This window comes from Macrobrachium rosenbergii, chromosome 54 (genome assembly GCF_040412425.1).
Source record: "Macrobrachium rosenbergii isolate ZJJX-2024 chromosome 54, ASM4041242v1, whole genome shotgun sequence".
NCBI lineage: Eukaryota > Metazoa > Arthropoda > Malacostraca > Decapoda > Palaemonidae > Macrobrachium > Macrobrachium rosenbergii.
In genome coordinates, this window is record NC_089794.1 from 56,870,573 (window position 1) to 56,893,462 (window position 22,890).

Below are 22,890 nucleotides of genomic sequence, written 5' to 3' on the forward strand. Positions count from 1 at the left end.
CCTTTTTTCAGTTCTATAAACTGTAGCTCTCGATAATCATTTTCCTTCTGCTTTCCTTCATGGAATTATATAATTTTCTTCTGCACAGATTCTGAGGAGTTGAGATATGATTTAATTTGTTGACTCCCTGTAAGGATAAATGATAATGGAACCCGTTAGCTACGAGCCATTTCGATACAATTAATAAATAACATTAAATTTATCAATCAAGTTTATGGTAAAATGCATCTTTTAAACAATAAATAGCCAATTTTTGTCTCGCTTGAGCGCCAAGTGTGTAATTTTGATATCTGCATGATGAATATCATCTTTTGTTTGCCTAAAAATGTTGAGAGACTGCATTTAAACTGCAAGAACGAATTTATATTCTCTTTAATATATTTAATACATCTAAAATACACCGACCTTCTATATTAATCACTTTATTACAACTTACCCATTTGTTTGCTTTGAAAGTTTTATTCATAACAGTTGGATTTTAAACCTTTTACTCTACCAAGATAAAATTGATGAATTCAAATATTCAATTCTTCTATTAAATATGTTAAATCAAAGCGTTTAAGGTTATATCCTGTGATAATATCGATCTACTACATTTTGAATCTAAACGCAGACCAAGTTCCAACATTTCCTTTTCATTTTTAAAACTGAATATTTTTGTATTATCATCAATGGGTAAACAATCACCCAGTACAAAAATAACACGCGAGAACTGCTGATCATCCTCTTTCAACCCATGTTTTGTAATAACATTTCATATTTGAATAACTGGATCAATATGCGGCGATGGAAATATTCTTCTTCTCGACTACGCATTCAATATCAAAAGAAAGAAGGGTAAGGGGGCACATTCAGCCCATTTTCTTCTGGAGCCGTGAACTATGATATTATGCCACAAAACGCCAATTTAATTGATACGCTTGTTTCTTTGATTTTCATTTTTATAAAACTAAGTTCTTGGGAGAATTCTATCAAAGAACATCCCAGTAAATTAATATCTACCATAAATCTCAGTATAAAATCTATATTATCTTCATAAAATGTAATTTTTTATTATTATCATTATTATTATTATTATTATTATTAGGAAAAAATATATTCTTCTTATTACCTTCTTCTAATATGCGTTTTACATCTAATTAATTAGGTAGCAACTGTTATTTTTTAAAATGACTTTTTTGATCATTATTATATCCATGATGTTGTTTAGATACCAATTCTACAGAGAGTAATAAATTCAATGCCTTAAAGAGGAGTAAACATACTGATATTATGATTTGTACTCAAATTCATCCTATATAAAAATATGGAAAATACAATTTTGAACGTGACAACATACTGAATTCCCAACTATTGGATTCCAAGCATATGGATAATGGGTGTTCGACATATTTCTTTTTTTTAAACGGTGAAAAACCAGTATAATCATCAATTTCCATATTAAAAAATATAAATGATTCTTTACATGAATTTATTTCAAGGGGGACGGTTATTTTATAATACATTTTCACTTATTTTTAATTTTTTATTGTATTGTTTGTTTTATCATTATCTGTATTATTATTATTAGTAATAATAAATCTTTCATATTTTATTTTATGTAAATAAATGAAAATAAATAAATATATATATATATAGGTATATAGTTATATGTTATATATATATATATATATATATATATATTATATATATATATATATATATATATATATATATATATATATATATATATATATATATATATATATATATATATATATATATATATATATATATATATATATATATATATATATATATCTATATATATATATATATATATATATATTTTATTATATATATAATAAAATAAAAATAAATTTTGAGAAAATATAAAAAATAATAATGACATACCATTATTCTTCAAACACTGACATGTCAGTTATAACTAATAATCAAAATAAAGAAATTTTACAATTAAAATCTCATTTAAAATTTTACTAATATTCAACGCGAAAGAGATATTTTAAATGCAATAATGATATTAAAACTATAGTTTTTTTGTAATTTTTCCTTTAAAAACAATGACAAATTTTTCAAGACAAATGCAACATCGATTCTTTGAAATTGTCTAATGAAAAAAATTGCTGTATATATTCCATATTCAGAATTAATCTACATTAAATAAAAAAAATTATTCACAATTTTTATTAAAAACCTAATAGTTTGTAAGAAAAATTTATTTTCTGTGTTGCAATCTTTTTTTCAAAAACTAATGATTTTTGTTAGAAAATTAATTTATTATTTAAAATTTAAATTTTCTTCAGAAACTATATTTTTTCCAAAAGTTGTAATCTTTATTTAAATTTTTTTTTTTAAAAAAATTCCTTTTTTTGTCAAAACAAATATTTTTTTTAAATAAAAATTCATTTTTTACCTAAAAATATATTTTTTTAAAATAAAAATTCATTTTTTACCTAAAAATATATATTTTTTTTAAATAAAAATTAATTTTTTACCTAAAAATATATTTTTTTTATAAAAATTGTAATTCTTTATCAGAAAAATGAATTTTTACTGACAAATTTCAATTTGTTTTCTGAAAATTTATAATTTTTTGACAAAAAAATTAATTTTTTACTGAGAATTTTTAATTTTTTACTGAAATATTAATTTTTTACTGAAAAATATTAATTTTTTACAGAAAAATTTTAATTTTTTTACAAAAAAATTAATTTTGTACTGAAAAATTTAAATTTTTTACTGAAAAATTTTAATTTTTTGAAAAAAATACTGAAAAATTGTAATTTTTTACTGAAAAATTGTAATTTTTTGACAAAAAAATTAATTTATTATCGCAAAAATTCATTTATTTACTTAAAAATTGCAAATGAAAATGCTAGAAACTGATTTAAAATGTAAAAACAATTTTTAATAAATTCATTATTTTATAAAAATTAATACTTTTAAATATTATGTTCTTTAGGCCATTGTTTCTAGTTCATACATGAAAATACAGAAAATAGACCTGAATTCAAGAATATTTTTAACAAGTTCATCATTTCTTAAGTATATTATAAATCCATAAAAGTTATACATCATAATATTAAATCTGCAAAGTTTATAATTTTTTACCACTAAAATAATAATATTTTGTTTTCTTTACTCGTAATATTTGTTAATTAATAAAAAGTTAATAATTTTTATATAAAAATACATAATTTTTAGGTGAAAGTACATAATAAATTCATTAAAACCATTAAAAAAGGTTACAAAAATATACATCAAAAAAATTCTAGTTTGAAAAATAGTTTCCTTTCAAATTTTTGTTTTTTGTTTTTTGGCTTTAATAAAGATTTTTCTTTATCTGCAAGAAGAATAATAAGAATTTGCCTAAATAAATTAATAAAATCTAAATAAAGATGTAAACTATGAATTATATAATCTTTATCTCCTTGTAATCAAATCAACCTTTTCACATATATAATGTTCTATTTAATAATAGAAAAGAAAAATATAAAAGCCCCAAAAAAGATTAAAATTTATTTTGCCCAAAAAAATATTTATAAAAGTAATTTTTTTAATATATAACCATTATTAATGTCATGTCTATAAAAGCAAATTGTTTTAGTGCTCTTCAGCTTTAACCAAATCAATCAACAATGTCACTTTCAACGAAAAATGAATACGAACATTTAAAACATCTTTTTGATAGTCCTTTATGTAAAGATGTAATGTTTAATGCTATTAGACCAATTTTATTTAAAAAAAATTAAAATTGATGATAAAAATACATATTTAATAAGAGATAGATTTGATTTCTACGATGGAATTATAAATGAAGAACTATTTAATAAAGAGATACAAGACGAACCTCTCCATTTTATTTGTAAGCGTGGAAAAGAGTATTATTTTAAATTAATAATAATTATTCAAGAAAAACCGAAAACAAATGGAAATTTAAGGATGAAAAGTTTTTTCATTTATGATAAAAAAGATGTAAAGAAAACTGTAGCAGTAAAGCATAAACAAAGAACAAAATATAAATCTCAAATTAACTATAATAATAATAAAACTTGTAGTAAAAAAGATAAAAAGAATTTGTTTTTTCATAAAGGCTACTATATAAAGTGTAATTATCATGCTAGAAAAAATTACATACGAACGAGGGGAATGAAAAAACTTCAGGTGTTTCATTGAATTTATTAAATTACCTTTTTCTTCCTGTTTTATAAAAGATATTAAGTATTTTTCATAAATAAATTTGGATTGAAAATTTTCCTAATTTTTTTAGAGTAATATAATTATTATATCATCAATTACAATTTTTTGTGAAAATATGACATATAAAGTTTTACTATTATTATTATTATATCATTGTCATTATTATTATTATATAAGAAAATAATTTGGTTTTATTCTTAGGAATAGCACTTTTAAAATCATTATCTTCATAATTTTATTTTGTTAAAATAATTTAAAAATAAATGAGAGCAAGTTTTTATATAAATATATAAATATGAATTTTTATATTTTATATATATATTTATATATATACGTTAAATATATAAATATGAATTTTTATATTATTATATATCCAATAAAAATTTATTATCAAATATATTATAAAAATACAAGATTGATACGTTTTATTGTAAGAAAATAATATAATTTATATATTGAACAAAATTTTTATGATACGAAATAAAGTTATTTATACTTTTATTAAGAGTTTGAGGTAAATTTGAAAATTGTGATTGAAGTCTGGCCTCATTTTAATAAATTGTTTCATGACAAATGTCTTAAAGAAACAACGAATGTAACGCTCCTTGCCAACATCTTCTGGCAAAGATTAAAAGAATTTATTAATTGTTTTTACTCTTCTTCCTTTATAAATGATATTAAGTATTTCATAAATAAATGGACTGACAGTAAGATTTATTATATACATATCACCATTTTTTACATGATTACAAAAATGCACGTAAAAAAGATTTTCCTTATATTCTATTCTAAAGAAAAATTATCATCATTAAAAGTATAATTGATTATATCTTTAATGTTTATTTTAAAAACCTAAATTATTTTCAAAATCCAACATCTTGTGGAATAGTCGTTTTCCATTTATTCTTTCAAATTTGTTAAAATTTAAGAAAAATTGAAAGTTAGTCTGCATTAAATTTGGGGCTAATTCATCATTAATATCATTAATAAAATCAAAATAACCATCATTATTATTATTAGAAAAATCAATATTATTTACTATATAAAATACATTTGGCTCTGTAATAAATATTTTATTATATTTATCAAAAATTCGAGATGGATAACTATTTAAAAATGTATCTCTCTCTTTAATATAAAATGAAAAATACCCAAAATCTTTAGATATAATAGAATTTTTCATAGATTGAATTAAAAGCTTGGAAAAGTTTTTATTAACAAGTTCTATATAATTAGGATAAATATCAAAATAATAATAATTATCTTCATGTTTAGTCATAGTATAATTATTATTATTATTAGTACTATTATTTTTTTTACATTATCTTCATCATATAAAAATTTACTAATGAGTTCTTTTTTATTTTTTATGTGTACGTGCTTTATAAAAATGGGGGTTAAAAGTAATGTTAATCCAACCAAACTTTATAACTTTTTGTATCGTGAATAATTATAAGCCAGAAAAATAATATATAGTTTTATATCATTATTAAAAGAATTTGGTTTTATTCTCACAATACAAATCAACATGTATATTTCTTCCCCGTTCTTCATAAACACAATCATTATTATTAAACTAAAATATAATCTATCTATATCTTCAAGGTTTAGTTTAAAAAACTGCAAGTTGTTTTCATAAATCCATTGATTTTCGGGAATAATTGTTCTATTATGCAATGTGTATTGATCTTCAAAAATATATCTGGCTTTTTTGTATAAAGTCGCGATCGGTATTAAATTAGAAGGGCACTTTTGTGTTATTATTATTATTATGTTTATTCATATATATTTTTTATATATGTAATATATATAAAAAAATATCTAAATCAATTGATATAAAATAAAATAGATTTTTTCACAATGAATTAAAAGCCAGGAAATTTTATATTTGTTTATATATAAAAAAATAAATTTTACAAATTATTATTATTATCTATTAAAATTTCATTATTAAACAATTTGACAATATAAGATTGGTAATATTTATCTTTACAAAAATGAAATGATATTTACCATTCCTCTTTCTCCTTCATTTCCATTAATACCTTTAATAATTTTATCTAATTTTATTTGAATTATATAACATTTTACGCCTTTCTTTAGAATATTAAAACATCCTTTTATGTATAAAATTCATTTAAGAAAATAAAGGATCATTAGTAATATAAATTTCACCGTATTCATCATCTTTGTTTAAAACAAAATAAAAATTGTGTTTTGGATATAATTATTCTAACAACTAACAAAACAATTATATATATTTTCATAAACAAATTCGGTTATATCACTCATATTTAATTTAAAAATTCTAGATTACTTTAAAAATCCACGATGTTGTGGAATAGTCGCTCAACTATATCTTAAACATTGCCGATCAAGATAATATTTTACATTATTGTTGAATATATCACGCTTTTTCATGGAAAACTAACAAATTTAATATTTTTCCAATCACTACACGCGATATTATTATTATTATTTCTTCTGTACGTATACCAAAAATTGTTTCAGTAAAGAAATATGGTATATTTATTAAAGTTCAGATAAATGACTAACTTCACTATGAAAAATAAATGTGCAAAAACCAAAATTCTAGATTTAATAATGTTATTCATACTGACTTAAAAGTTCTGGTAAATCTAACCAATAACGTTCAACAATTTTTACATTTGACAAATATTAAAAACGAATTATTGTAATTTCTCAATGTCATAATTCTTGGCATATTATTATTATTGTGTTTATGATATATCTAATATTTTCACGTAATCATCATCATTGTATATAAATTGACGTATAATGCTTTTATTTTTTGTAGGAATTTGATCTATAAAGAAATAAGGATTTACAGTAATGAGAATCCAACCAAATGTTGGTTGTTCAAAATCATATTGCAAAAAAACAATATAAAATTTTTTATTATGATTATATTTTATTCTAACACATAATTTAGTACATACTGTATCATTAAATTCTTTCTGCTTCTACAAATAAACTCTATTTCATATTTTCGTTTTAATTTAAAATTCTAAGTTATTTTAAAATCCAATGATTTTCGGCATAACTGTTCAAGATGACTAACGTATTGTTTATCAAGAATGTTTTTTGTTATTTTATATAATAACTCAATATTCTTGAACTTATACTAGGGAATGGACTTTTAATGTTCATTTTTTATATCCAATATAAATTTATTATCAAATTTATTATAAATACGAGAGTGATACGTTTTATCATGAGAATAATATATTTTATATCGAATGAAATTTTTATGACACGAAATAAAGTCATTTATACTCTTATTAAGAGTTTGAGGTAAATCTGAAAATTGTGATTGAAGTTTAATTTTATTTTGATAAATTGTTTCGTGACAAATGTTTTTTAATGATAAAAATGATGATAAGTGTTGCTCATTGATGACATCTTTTAGTAAAGACTGACGTATTATATTATCATCTAGTTTTATAAAATTATCATCATCTTTATTTTTTTCTACAAATGAATTTAAGGTCATCATAACAAATGGTTGGTAAGGTGTATCATACGATATAATTTTTATATCATCAACATTAAATACAAATAAAAAATTTTGTTGTATTTAATTTTAAAGAAACAATTATTAAAACTAAAAGTATAATTGATTCTATCTTTAATGTTTATTTTAAAAAACTCTAAATTATTTTCAAAAATCCATTGATCTTGCGGAATAGTCGTTCTTCCATATTTGTAATGTTTTTGCTTAAATACTTCCAAAACCCCCCAAAAATTGAAAACCAATCTCTTCTTTAAATTTAGGATGAAATTCGTGGTAAAATTTATAATTAGAAAAATCAGTATTATTATTATTATTACTATTATTTACTATATAAAATACATTTGGTTCTGTAATAAATATTTTGTTAAATTTATCAAAAATTCGGGATGGATAATTATAATGATAAAATTTATCATCTTTAATATAAAATGAAAAATACCCAAAGTCTTTAGATGTAATAGAATTTTTCATAGAATGAATTAAAAGCCGGGGGAAGTTTTTATTGACAAGTTCTATATAAACAGGATAAATGTTAAAGAAATAATAATTATTATCATCATTATATTGAGTCATAGTATAACTGTTATTATTTGTATTATTATTATATTTTTTTTATATCATCATCATATAAAAATTTCCTAACGCCATTTTTTTCATTTTCATTGTTTATGGGTATATGCTTTATAAAAAAATGAGGATTAAAAGTAATGTTAATCCAACCAAACTTTATAACAGTCCTATCATCTTCATCTTTGAAATAATAATTAATTGTAGTTTTTTGTGAAAAAGTAACATAAAATTTTATCATTATCATCATAAGAAAAAAAATATTGGGTTTATTCTGACAATATAAATCAACATTTTTTCATTCACTGATCATTGTTATTATTATTAAACCAATATAAATTACCTATATTCCTCCAAGGCTTAATTTAAAATTGCAAATTATTTTCATAAATTCATTGGATTTTCAGGAATAATTGTTCTGTTACGCAGCGCATTGGATCATCTAAAATACATCTCTGCTTTTTCTTATAAAGTCACAAATGGGAATTAATCAGAATAGTACTTAAAATTATTATTATTATTATTATTATTATTATTATTATTATTATTATTATTATTATTATTATTATTATTATTATTATTATTATTATTATTATTATTATTATCATGTTTACAATTTTTGTTAGTAAAATTCATTTTTTATTTAAGAATTGCAAATTTTCTTTAAAAAACTATATATATGATAAATTATTATTATTTAAAAAGTTAATACAACAATATAAATTTTTATAAATTGATGTTATATATCCAATATACATTTATTGTTAAATATATTATAAATATGAGATTGGTCCGTTTTATCACGAGAATAATATAATTTATAATTTAATAAAATTTTATGACACAAAATAAAACTATTGACACTCTTTTAAGAATTCTATGTAAATCTAAAATTTGTGATTGAAGCTATTCTGTATTGATAAATCGTTTTAACAAATATCTTTTAATGAAAACAACGACGATCGTTGTTTATTACTGTCTTCAAATAAAGACTTATGTACTAACATATATTTAAAGAACACATTTATGCATTTCATAGCTTCAATGCTTTAAGATGTTATCGTGGAAGGTTCGGAGTGAGAGCGAACTGGGTCGAGAGATTCGATGCGAGATTGCTGAAACAGTGCATATTTTGATTCAGCTCTTTGTGCGAAGCTCAGCAATATTGAGATCACGGATTCCTAAGGCTTAGGTATATTCGTGAGCACGCAAGGCTACTTTGATCTAGATTATGCCAAATCTGCCCTAAAAGTGAGTTTGATCGTTCATTAACGATAGAACCGCAGTTATCCAGTCATAACTTTCGCGGTTCCAGGCTTATGGGAGAAAATTGAACTTGTGATTTTTACCATGACTTTAATCATTATGAACTTATGAACTGTGTGAAATTTAATATGAATATCATACCTCTTTATATTATTATTTTGTTATACACATTTTAATATATCTTGGCTATGCATTTTACACTTTCCATTATTGTGTTTTGTTTTTCATGTATTTTGGGAGTTTTCTATCATATTTAATTGTTTCGACAGATGTCTGTGGACTTGTGGAAGAAGGTAGGGTCAAGAGGACATATGGTGGTCATTTGCAATGTCAGTCTTTATGTGGTAGACTTTTTTTGTTTTTTGACATGACGCGGCTGTTGATTTGGGAGCATGTGAGATTTGTGTATTTCCAGGCATTAGCCATAATGAGACTTCTTTAGTCAGAAGTGCTTCGCAATTTCTGAGTTTAGTTATCTGACTCGAGCACTATTTATTATGCATTTTAATCTTTGCTTGTTTTATTTACTTCGTTGGGTTATTTGAATAAACCTATTTTTAGAAAGATTGTGTTTCTTTAAATAGTCCATTTAATTGTTTTGTAGAGAATGAGAGATAAAGAGAGAGAGACAGACAGACAAGTGAAAGAGAGAGGGGGTGCGCGAGTGGGAGACTGTGGTCTAACCTTACGCTCTCTTCCTGAAATTAGATCGCTTAGATCACGCCATATTTCCAAACAAGTGTTGATCTGTTCCGTAACACATAGCATGCATAATAAAGGTCAGTACTAGCAATAAAATTACGCCTTTAAATAGCCATTCAATAAAGAGCACGGGTTGTCATAAACAAATCTGGGTTAGTAGTAAGGTAAGTGCTGTACGCTATTATTTTTGTTAATACATACGTATTATACAAAATGGCTTTTGTTATGTTCTATCTCTAAAAAAAAAACAGTTATTGTTATCAAAAAAATATAAACGTCTACATTTTTAACGCTTACTTTAAAAACTTCAAAATTATTTTCAAAATCATCGATCTCTAGAATGGTTATTAATCCATATTTGTAATGTTTAAAAAATTTTGAAATCAAAGAAGTAAAGTCTATATATTTATATATATATTTAATAAAGTTGGGATGAGTAAATTTTTGTTCATTCATATTTTTCCATTCAAAATTAAAAAAGAAATTTTATTATATATATAGTAGTATTTTTTATATATAAAATATTTATAATTTATAATATATAAAATATTTATATAATATATATATATATATATATATATATATATATATATATATATATATATATATATATAGCATATAAGAGTAGCATATATATATATATATATATATATATATATATATATATATATATATATATATATATATATATATAGTAGTATTTTTTATATATAAAATATTTATAATTTATAATATATATATAAATTATAATATTTTATATATAAAATACTACTATATATATATATATATATATATATATATATATATATATATATATATATATATATATATATATATATATATATATATATATATATATATATATATATATATATATATATATATATATATATATATATATATATATATATATATATATATATATATATATATATATATATATATATATATATATATATATATATATAGTAGTATTTTATATATAAAATATACTAATATATATATATATATATATATATATAGCAGTATATATATATATATATATATATATATATATATATATATACATATATATATATATATATATATATATATATATATATATATATAGTATATATTATATATATATATATATATATATATATATATATATATATATATATATATATATATATATATATATATATATATATATATATATATATATATATATATATATATATATATATATATATATATATAGTTTATATATAAAAATACTACTATATATATATATATATATATATATATATATATATATATATATATATATATATATATATATATATATATATATATATATATATATATATACATATATATATATATATAGTTATATATATATATATATATATATATATATATATATATATATATATATATATATATATACATATATATATATACATATATATAGTAGTATTTCTTTATATATAAAATATTTATAATTTATATATATATTATAAATTTATACATTTATATAAAAATACTACTATATATATATATATATATATATATATATATATATATATATATATATATATATATATATATATATATATATATATATATATATATATATATATATATATATATATATATATATATATATATATATATATATATATATATATATATATATATATATATATATATATATATATATACATATATATATATTATATAGTAGTATTTTATATATAAAATATTTATAATTTATAATATATATATAATTTTTTATAACATCCAATATAAATTTGTTAATAACTCCTATTGTAAATAATAGATTGATTGGATATGTAATCTTTAGAATAATATGATTTGTACTGTAACAAAGCTTTTTGACATGAACAAAGTTATTTATGCCTTATTGAGAGTTTGAGGTACTTTGAAAATCAGTATTAAAAGATATTTGTCATGAAACAATTTATCAAAATAAAACTAAACTTCAACCACAATTTTCAAAATTACCGCAAACTCTCAATAAGAGCATAAATAACTTTATTTCATGTCAAAAAAACTTTGTTCAGTACAAATCATATTATTCTAATTACATATCCAATCAATCTCGTATTTACAATAAATTTGATAACAAATTTATATTGGATATTTTATAAAAATTGTATATATTATAAATTATAAATATTTTATATATAAAAAATACTACTATATATATATATATATATATATATATATATATATATATATATATATATATATATATATATATATATATATATATATATATATATATATATATATATATAATAAAAATTTTTTTTTAATTTTGAATGGAAGAATATGAATGAACAAAAATTTACTCATCCCAACTTTATTAAATATATATATAAATATATAGACTTTACTTCTTTGATTTCAAAATTTTTTAAACATTACAAATATGGATTAATAACCATTCCACAAGATCGATGGATTTTTGAAAATAATTTTGAGTTTTTTAAAATAAACGTTAAAAATGTAGACCGTTTATATTTTGATAATAACTGTTTTTTTGTGAATAGAACATAACAAAGAAACTATCATTTTATATGTACGTATATGTATTAACAAAAATAATGAGCGCATGCATACCTTACACAACCTAAGATTTGTTTATGACAACAGACTTTCTTTTATTGAATGACTTATTTAAAAGGCGCTAATTTTATTGGCACTATGACCTTTATTGTACATACATGTTTACACGGAACAGACTAAACACTTGTTTTGAAGTGTATGTAAAGTGATCTAAGCTTATCTAATTCTTAGGAAGACGCAAAAGGTTCGTAATTCGATCTCACTCGCACTTTTTCCCCTCTCTCTCTCTCTCTCTCTCTCTCTCTATCTCTCTCTCTCTATCTCTCATTCTCACAAAGCAATTAAATGACTATTTAAAGAAACAATAATCTTTCCTACAAAAATAGGCTTATTATTCAAATAACCCAACAAGAAATGAATAAAACAAAGCAAAGATTAAATGCATAATAAATGAATTATCAGCTGATAATCAAACTGAAATTGCGAATAATCTCTCTGACTAAAGAAGTCTCATTATGGCTAATAGCCTGAAATACACAAAATCTCACATACTCCCAAATCAACAACTAAAACGCCATGTCAAAAAAACAAAAGTCTACTACATAAAGAGACCTGACATTGCAAATGACTCCATATGTCCCTTCTTATCAAACTACCCAGCTATTTCCACAAGTCCACAGACATCTGTCGAAACAATTAAATATGATAGAAAACTCCCAAAAAATACATGGAAAACAAAACAATAATGGAAGTGTAAAATGCATAGCCAAGATATGGTAAATGTAACATAACAAAATAATAATATAAAAGAGGTATGACTATTCATATTAAATTTCCCACACAGTTCATAAGTTCATAATGATTAGAAAGTCATGGTAAAAATCACAAGTTCAATTTTCTCCCATAAGCCTGGAACCACTTCAAAGTTATGACTGATAACTGCAGTTCCTATCACGTTAATGAACGATCAAACTCACTTCTTTTAGGCAGATTTTGCATAATCTAGATCAAAGTAACGCGACGTGACTACCTAATATACCTAGCGCTCGGAGATCACGCGGATCTCCAATATTGCTGAGCCGCACAAAGAGCTAAAGGAATCAAAATATAATTGCTTCAGCAATCTCGCGACGACCCTCTCGACCCAGTTCGCCTCCTCACTCCTAACCTTCCACGAGCAATATCTTAAAGCATTGAAGCTATGAAATGCATAAATGTGTTCTTTAAATATATGTTATATTATAAGTCTTTACTTGAAGACAGTAATAAACAACGATCGTCGTCGTTTTCATTAAAAGATATTTGTTACGAAACAATTTATCAAAACAAGAATAAGCTTCAATCACAAATTTTAGATTTACCGCAAATTCTTAAAAAGAGTGTCAATGATTTTATTTTGTGTCATAAAAATTTTATTCGATATAAATTATATTATTCTCGTGATAAAACGTATCAATCTCATATTTATAATAAATTTAACAATAAATGTATATTGGATATATAACATCAATTTATAAAAATTTATATTGTTGTATTAACTTTTTAAATAATAATAATTTATCATATATATAGTTTTTTAAAGAAAATTTATAATTCTTAAATAAAAATGAATTTTACTAACAAAAATTGTAAAACATAATAATAATAATAATAATAATAATAATAATAATAATAATAATAATAATAATAATAATAATAATAATAATAATAATAATAATAATCATTTTAAAAGTGCTATTCCCCAGTTAATTCCCGACCTCGCGACTTTATACGAAAAAGTGAGATGTATTTTCGATGATCAATACGCTTTGCGCAACAGAACAATTATTCCTGAAAATCAATGGATTTATGAAAATAATTTGCAATTTTTTAAATTAAACCTTGAAGATATAGATAGGTTATATTGGTTTAATAATAATAATAATAAAAATAATAATCACGATGAACGAGAAAAAAATATTGATTTATGTGTCAGAATAAAACCCAATTTTTTTTCTTATGATAATAATAAAATTTTATATGTTACTTTTTCACAAAAATTACAATTGATAATTATTCTTAGCATTTAAGATGATAAGACTATTATAAAGTTTGGTTGGATTAACATTACTTTTAATCCTCATTTTTTTATAAAACATGTACCCATAAACAATGAAAATGAAAAAAATCGCGTTAGGAAATTTTTATATGATGATGATATAAAAAAATATAATAATAATACAAATAATAACAGTTATACTATGACTCAATATAATGATGATAATTATTATTATTTCTTTAACATTTATCCCGTTTATATAGAACTGGTTAATAAAACTTCCCTGAAGCTTACATCTATTCTATGAAAATTCTATTACATCTAAAGACTTTGGGTATTTTTCATTTTATATCAAAGATGATACATTTTATCATTATAATTATCCATCCCGAATTTTTGATAAATTTAACAAAATATTTATTACAGAACCAAATGTATTTTATATAGTAAATAATAGTAATAATAATAATACTGATTTTTCTAATTATAAATTTTACCACGAATTTCATCATAAATTTAAAGAAGAGATTGGTTTTCAATTTTTCTTGGGCTTGGAAGTATTTAAGCAAAAACATTACAAATATGGAAGGACGACTATTCCGGAAGATCAATGAATTTTGAAAATAATTTAGTGTTTTTTAAAATAAACATTAAAGATGGAGATCAATTATACTTTTTTAGTTTTAATAATTGTTTCTTTTAGAATGTGTACAACAAAATTTTTTTTATTTGTATTTCTGTGTTGATGATATAAAAAATTATATACGTATGATACACCTTACTACCAACCCACATTTATTTATGATGACCTTAAATTCATTTGTAGAAAAAAATAAAGATGATGATAATTTTATAAAACTAGATGATAATATAATACGTCAGTCTTTACTGAAAGATGTCATCAATGAGCAACAATTATCATAATTTTTATCATTAAAAAACATTTGTCACAAAACAATTTATCAAAATAAAACTAAACTTCAATCACACCAGATTTTACCTCAAACTCTTAATAAGAGTATAAATGACTTTATTTCATGTCATAGTGTTTCATTCGATATAAAATATATTATTCTCATGATAAAACGTATCACTCTCGTATTTATAATAAATTTGATAATAAATTTACATTGGATATAAAAAATGAACATCAAAAGTCCCATTCCTAGTATAAAGTTCAAGAATATTGAGTTATATAAAATAACAAAAAACTTTCTTGATAAACAATACGTTAGTCGTCACCGAACAGTTATACCCGAAAATCATTGGATTTTTAAAATAACTTAGAATTTTTTAAATTAAAACTTGAAAATATAGATAGAGTTTATTTGTGGGAAACGAAAGAATTTAATGATACAGTATGTACTAAATTATGTGTTAGAATAAAATATAATCATAATAAAAAATTTTATATTGTTTTTTTGCAATATGATTTTGGTTGGATTCTCATTACTGTAAATCCTTATTTCTTTATAAATCAAATTCCTACAAAAAATAAAAGCATTATACGTCAATTTATATACAATGATGATGATGATGATTGCATTGAAAATATTGGAATATATCATAAACACAATAATAATAATAATAAAAAATTATGACATTGGGGAAATTCACAATAATTCGTTTTTTAATATTTGTCCAGATGTACACAAAAAAATTGTTGAACGTTATTGGCTAGATTTACCAGAGCTTTTAAAATTAAGTATGAATAACATTATTAAATCTAAAGATTTTGGTTTTTGCACATTTTATTTTCATACTGATAAAGTTAGTCATTTATCTCGAACTTTTAATAAATACACACCCATATTTCTTACTGAAGCAATTTTGGTATACATTACAGAAGGAAATAATAATAATAATAATATCACGTATAGTGATTGGAAAAATGTTAAATTTGTTAGTTTTCCCATGAAAAATCGTGATATATTCAACAATAATGTAAAATATTATCTTGATCAACAATATTTAAGATACGGACGAACGACTATTCCACAACATCAATGGATTTTTAAAAACAATCTAGAATTTTTTAAATTAAATATGAGTGATATAACCCGAATTTACATTTATGAAAATATATATAATTGTTTTTTGTTAGTTGTTAGAATAGTATATCAAGGCACAAATTTTTTTGTTTTGTTTTTAAACAAAGATGATGAATACGGTGAAATTTAGACATACTATTGATCCTTTTATTTTCTTAAATGAATTTATACATATGATGTTTTTAATTGTTCTAAAGAAAGACAAAAATGTTATATAATTCATTAAAATTAGATAAAATTATTAAAGGTGAAAACAATGGAAATGAAGGGAAAAGAGAATATGGTAAATATCATTTTCATTTTTGTGAAAGATAAGTATTACTAATCTTATATTATTAATCGTTTTTAATAATGAAATTTTAATAGATAATAATAATAATTTGTAAAATTTATTTTTTTTATATATATAAACAAATATAAAAATTTCCTAGCTTTTAAATCATTGTGAAAAAATCTATTTTATTTTATATCAATTGATTTAGATATTTTTTATATATATTACATATATAAAAAATATATATGAATGAACATAATAATAATAACAACTTTAAAAGTGCCCTTCCTAATTTAATACCCGATCTCGCGACTTTATACAAAAAAGCCAGATATATTTTCGAAGATCAATACGCATTGCGTAATAGAACAATTATTCCCAAAAATCAATGGATTTATGAAAACAATCTCTTGCGTTTTTTAAACTAAAACCTTGAAGATATAGATAGATTATATTGGGCTTTAATAATAATGATTGTGTTTATGAAGAACGGAAAGAAATGTTGATTTATGTGTGAGAATAAAACCAAATTTCTTTTACAATAATAATGATATAAAAACTATATTATTTTTTCTCACAAAAACTATAATTAATTACTTACAAAAGTTATAAAGTTTGCTGATTAACATTACTTTTAACCCCATTTTTTATAAAACACGCACACATAAATAATAAAAATAAAAAGGACCATTAGTAAAATTTTATATGATGAAGATAATGTAAAAAAATAATAGTATTTTAATAATATTAATAAGGCCAATTATAATGTGACTAAACATGAAGATAATATTATTATTTTGATATTTATCCTAATTATATAGAACTTGTTAATAAAAACTTTTCCAAGCTTTTAATTCAATCTATGAAAATTCTATTATATCTAAAGATTTTAGGTATTTTTCATTTTATATTAAAGAGAGAGATACATTTTTAAATAATTATCCATCTCGAATTTTTGATAAATATAATAAAATATTTATTACAGAGCCAAATGTATTTTATATAGTAAATAATATTGATTTTTCTAATAATAATAATGATGGTTATTTTGATTTTATTAATGATATTAATGATGAATTGCGCCCCAAATTTAATGCAGAGACTAACTTTCAATTTTTCTTAAATTTTAACAAATTTAGGCGAAAGAATAAATATGGAAGAACGAAATTATTCCACAAGATCATTGATTTTGAAAATAATTAAGTTTTTTAAAACAAACATTAAAGATATAAATCAATTATACTTTTTAATACGATAATTTTTCTTTGTAGAATAGAATATATAAGGAAAATCTTTTTTACGTGCATTTATGTAATCATGTAAAAAATGGTGATATGTATATAATAAATCTTACTGTCAATCCACATTTATTTATGAAATACTTAATATCATTTATAAAAAAGGAAGAGAAAGGTAACAACAATTTAATAAATTCAGCACCCCAATCTTTACTTGAAGATGTTAATAAGCAACGTTCGTCGTTGTTTTCTTTAAAAGACATTTGTCATGAAACAATTTATCAAAATGAGTTGTAATTCAATCACAATTTTCAAATTTACTCAAACTCTTAATAAAAGTATAAATAACTTTATTTCATATTATAAAAATTTTGTTCAATATAAATTATATTATTCTTACAATAAAACGTATCAATCTTGTATTTTTATAATATATTTGATAATAAATTTTTATTGGATATATAATAATATAAAAATTCATATTTATATTTAACGTATATATATAAATATATATATAAAATATAAAAATTCATATTTATATATTTATATAAAAACTTGCTCTCATTTATTTTTAAATTATTTTAACAAAAATAAAATTAATTATGAGGATGATAATGATTTTAAAAGTGCTATTCCCTAAGAATAAAACCAAATTGTTTTCTTTTATAATAATAAATAATAAATATAATAATAAATAATAATAATAATAATAGTAGTAAAACTTTATATGTCATATTTTTACAAAAAAATATAATTGATGATATATATAATAATTATATTACTCTAAAAAAATTAGGAAAATTTTCAATCAAAATTTATTTATGAAAAATACTTAATATCTTTTATAAAACAGGAAGAGAAAGGTAATTTAATAAATTCAATGAAACACCTGAAGTTTTTCATTCTCCTCGTTCATATGTAATTTTTTCTAGCATGATAATTACACTTTATATAGTAGCCTTTCTGAAAAAACAATTTCTTTTTCATCTTTTTTACTACAAGTTTTATTATTATAGTTAATTTGAGATTTATTTTTTGTTCTTGTTTATGCTTTACTACACAGTTTTCTTTACATCTTTATCATAAATGAAAAACTTTTCATCCTTAAATTTCATTTGCTGGTTTTTCTTAATAATATTATTAATTTAAATAATACTCTTTTCCACGCTTTACAAATAAAATGGAGAGGTTCGTCTTGTATCTCTTTATTAAATAGTTCTTCATTTATAATTCCATCGTAGAAATCAAATCTATCTCTTATTAAATATGTATTTTTATCATCAATTTTCATTTTTTTTAAATAAAATTGGTCTAATAGCATTAAACATTACATCTTTACATGAAGGACTATCAAAAAGATGTTTTAAATGTTCGTATTCATTTTTCGTTGAAAGTGACATTGTTGATTGATTTAAGGTGCTGAAGAGCACTAAAAACAATTGTTTTTAGACATGACATTAATATATATTAAAAAAATTACTTTTATAAATATTTTTTTGGGCAAAAAAATTTAAATCTTTTTGGGGCTTTTATATTTTTCTTTTCTATTATTAAATAGAACATTATATATGTGAATGAAAAGGTTGATTTGATTACAAGGAGATAAAGATTATATAATTCATAGTTTACATCTTATTTAGATTTTATTAATTTATTTAGGCAAATTCTTATTATTCTTCTTGCAGATAAAGAAAAATCTTTATTAAAGCCAAAAAAAAAAACAAAAATTTGAAAGGAAACTATTTTTCAAACTAGAATTTTTTGATGTATATTTTTGTAACTTTTTTTAATGGTTTTAATGAATTTATTATGTACTTTCACCTAAAAATTATGTATTTTATATAAAAATTATTAACTTTTTATTAATTAACAAATATTACGAGTAAAGAAAACAAAATATTATTATTTTAGCGAAATATTATAAACTTTTACGATTTAATATTGGCTTAATGCTATTTAACTTTTTATGGTTATAATATGCTTAAGAAATGATGAACTTGTTAAAGAAATATTACGGAATTCAGGTCTATTTTTCTGTATTTTCATATTATGAACTAACAAAACAATGGCCTAAAGAACATAATATTTAAAAAGTATTGAATTTTTTTATAAAATAATGAATTTAATCTAAAAAATTGTTTTTTTTTACATTTTAAATCAGTTTTTAACATTTTCATTGCAATTTTTAAGTAAATAAATGAATTTTTGCGATAATAAATTAATTTTTTTGTCAAAAATTACAATTTTTCAGTAAAAAATTAAAATTTTTCAGTAAAAATTTAAATTTTTCAGTAAAAAATAATTTTTTTGTCAAAAATTACAATTTTTCAGTAAAAAACTAATTTTTTTGTCAAAAAATTACAATTTTTCAGTAAAAATTGAAATTTTTATATAAAAAATTACAATTTTCAGAAACAAATTAAATTTGTCAGTAAAAAATTCATTTTTCTGATAAAGAATTACACTTATAAAAAGAGGCTTTAGTAAAAAGTGAATTTTTATTTAAAAAGATATATATATTTTTTAGGTAAAAATGAATTTTTATTTTAAAAAATATATTTTTTAGGTAAAAAAGGAATTTTTATTTAAAAAAAATATTTGTTTTGACAAAAAGGAATTTTTTAATAAAAATTAAAAAAAAAAAAAAATTTAAAATAAAGATTACAACTTTTTAGGAAAAAATATAGTTTTCTGAAGAAAAATTTAAATTTTTAAATAATAAATTAATTTTCTAACAAAAATCATTAGTTTTTGAAAAAAAAAGATTGCAATTTTTAAGAGAAAATAAATTTTTCTTACAAAAACTATTAGGTTTTTAATAAAAATTGTGAATAATTTTTTTTATTTAATGTAGATTAATTCTGAATATGGAATATATACAGCAATTTTTTCATTAGACAATTCAAGAATACGTATGCATTTGGTAACTAAGAAAAATTTGTCATTGTTTTTTAAAGGAAAAATTACAGAAAAATTATAGTTTTTAATATCATTATTAACATTTAAAAATATCTCTTTCGCATTTGAATATTAAAGTAAAAAAATTTTTAAATGACATTTTTAATTGTAAAATTTCTTGATTTTGATCATTAGTTATAACTGACATGTCAGTGTTTGAAGAATAATGATATGTCATTATTATCTTTTATTTTCTCAAAATTTATTTTATTTTATATATATATATATATATATATATATATATATATATATATATATATATATATATATATATATATATATATATATATATATATATGTATATAATATATATATATATATATATATATATATATATATATATATATATATATATATATATATATATGTATATATATATATATATATATATACTATATATATATATATATATATATATATATATATATATATATATATATAATATATATATATATATATATATATATATATATATATATTATATATATATATATATATATATATATATATATATATATATATATATATATATATATATATATATTTATTTTCATTTATTTATATAAAAAATAAAATATGAAAGATTTATTACTAATAATAATAATAATACAGATAATGATAAAACAAACAATAAAAAAAGATTAAAAAATAAGTGAAAATCTTTTATAAAAGACCTTCCGTCCCCCTTGAAATAAATTCATGTAAAAGAATCATTTATATTTTTAATATGGAAATTGATGATTATAGTGGTAGTTTTCATCGTTTAAAAAGAAATATGTCGAACACCCATTATCCGCATGTTTGGAATAAATAAATTGGGAAATTCAGTATGTTGTCATGTTCAAAATTTTTTCCCATATTTTTATATAAATTGTCCAGATGAATTTGGAATTACAAATCATAATATCAATATGTTTAAAAATACTTTAAATGATATAATTTGCAATGGTGTATTTTTAAAAACGTAACATTACAAATTTATTCTCTCTGGAGAATTGGTATCTAAACAAAACATCTATGGATATAATAATGATCAAAAGTAATTTTTAAAAATAACAGTTGCATTACCTAAATTAATTTGATGTAAAATGCATATATTAGAAGAAGGTAATAAGAAGAATATTTTTTTCCTAATAATGATAATGATAAAAAATTACATTTATGAAGATAATATAAATTTTATATTGAGATTTATGGTAGATATTAATTTACTGGGATGTTCTTGGATAGAATTGCCTCCCAGAACTTGGTTTATAAGGAAATGAAAATCAAAAAGAAACAACGTGTCAAACTGAAATTGACATTTTGTGGCGTAATATCATAGTTCACGCCCCAGAAGAAAAAATGGGCTGAAGTATTGCCCCACTTACCCTTCTTTCTTTTTGATATTGAAATGCGCCGGTCGAAGAGGAATATTTCCATCGCCGGATATTGATCAGTTATTCAAATAGGAAAATGTTATTACAAACATGGGTTGAAAG

General features: G+C 20.4%; 2 pseudogenes; one reads left to right on the forward strand and one right to left on the reverse strand.

Moving 5' to 3' along the window:
- Positions 1-65: 65 nt before the first annotated feature.
- LOC136834690 (DNA polymerase delta catalytic subunit pseudogene) lies at positions 66-10,298 on the reverse strand (annotated as a pseudogene).
- Positions 10,299-10,337: 39 nt separating this feature from the next.
- On the forward strand, positions 10,338-22,674 carry LOC136834691 (DNA polymerase delta catalytic subunit-like; annotated as a pseudogene).
- The last annotated feature ends 216 nt before the right edge of the window (positions 22,675-22,890 follow it).